A 1,330-nucleotide genomic window follows, 5' to 3' on the forward strand; every position below is an offset into this window, starting at 1 on the left:
AGGGGTTTCACTGTGTTAGCCAGGATGGTCTCGATCTCCTGACCTCGTGATCCGCCTGCCTTGGTCTCCCAAAGTGCTGGGATTACAGGCATGAGCCATCGCGCCCGGCCCCAATTTCTTAAACTGATTGCTGAGGAGGGCAACCAAATGGCTGAAATAATTTTAGAATAAAAGAGTCTCTCCCTTGGCAGTATAGTTGTGCTCAAAATTTTATTGTTAGATGAGGCTGGCCGGCTGTGCTGTCATTAAGGAGCATGAACGGTATTGTTGAATAAAATGCTCAGTAGATACCTCTGGATTGTCAGAGGGGCTGGACTCTAATACTGTATCTCCAGGGTTCTGTAGGTTAGGGATGTGGTGCATGTGTAGGTCTTCTCCAACTTCAAATTTATTCGTCCTTCAGCTGCTGCCTCACAGATCCCAGGAGGGGACACCAACCCCTGTTGCTGGTCCAACTTGGGGCTGGCCATGATAAATTCATTGGGCTGATAGACAGTGGTAGCAACTCCTCCCAAGGCAATCATGGGGTTTAGTATGGCTTGGCCGCCCCTTACAGACATTCCTGCTTCCTCAGCTGCATCTTTAAAACCCTGGATAACCAGAGACATCATTTTATCCCTTTCCCTGTCGGTCACTTTATTACTGACTCCAAGGAGCATCAGCATATTGTCACATTCTGTGACTCCCATTGCGTAGAGGTCACTGAAGACGTTGGCAGGTGCTATCCTGCCCATCACAGAAGGGTCGTTTACGATCCGGTAAGTGTAATCTGTGGTTTGAACCAAGGAAAGCCCACCGTGCCTCAAAGGAATGACAGAAGTATCCATTTCAATGCCAAGCCTTGGCGTAAGGGCTCCCAGAAACTGCTCATCTTCTTGGAAGTGGTTCTCCTATAAAGATTCCAGCAATTTTTGCGGGACATCTTGCGGCACTTTGCAGCCTGTGCCCTTCAGTTCAGTGAATCTGGTTAGCCGGAAGCTCTTGTCCAATTTGTAACTTTCCGGGTTAAAGGACTCACCCGTAGACATGGTTCTCGGGCCTGCTCTCCTCACAGCTCACCCCCACCCCTCCCTCTGCGGGTTGGCCAGGTTCTTTCCCCATTCACCGCTTGCTTTGTGCCATCCGCCTCCTCCCGGAAAATGGGCCACGAGCGACTCCCACAATGCACCGGGCGCGGCCGGCCTCCCTTAAGCATCCCCTGACTAAAAATGCCGCGGCCCGCCGCGGCGGGGACCCGGGTTGGTGCCTGGGCGCCGCGGGGGCTCCCTTGGCTTGGCGTGACCCTCCGGGCGCCGGGCCACTGCGCTCCCATCGGCTAGGCGCGGGGCTG

The 1,330-nt window shown here is 53.5% G+C and overlaps 1 pseudogene; it reads right to left on the minus strand.

Moving 5' to 3' along the window:
* Positions 1 to 317: 317 nt before the first annotated feature.
* Positions 318 to 1,028, minus strand: LOC105538518 (annotated as a pseudogene).
* Between the last annotated feature and the right edge of the window lie 302 nt (positions 1,029 to 1,330).

This window comes from Mandrillus leucophaeus, unplaced genomic scaffold (assembly GCF_000951045.1).
Source record: "Mandrillus leucophaeus isolate KB7577 unplaced genomic scaffold, Mleu.le_1.0 Scaffold193, whole genome shotgun sequence".
Classification (NCBI taxonomy): domain Eukaryota; kingdom Metazoa; phylum Chordata; class Mammalia; order Primates; family Cercopithecidae; genus Mandrillus; species Mandrillus leucophaeus.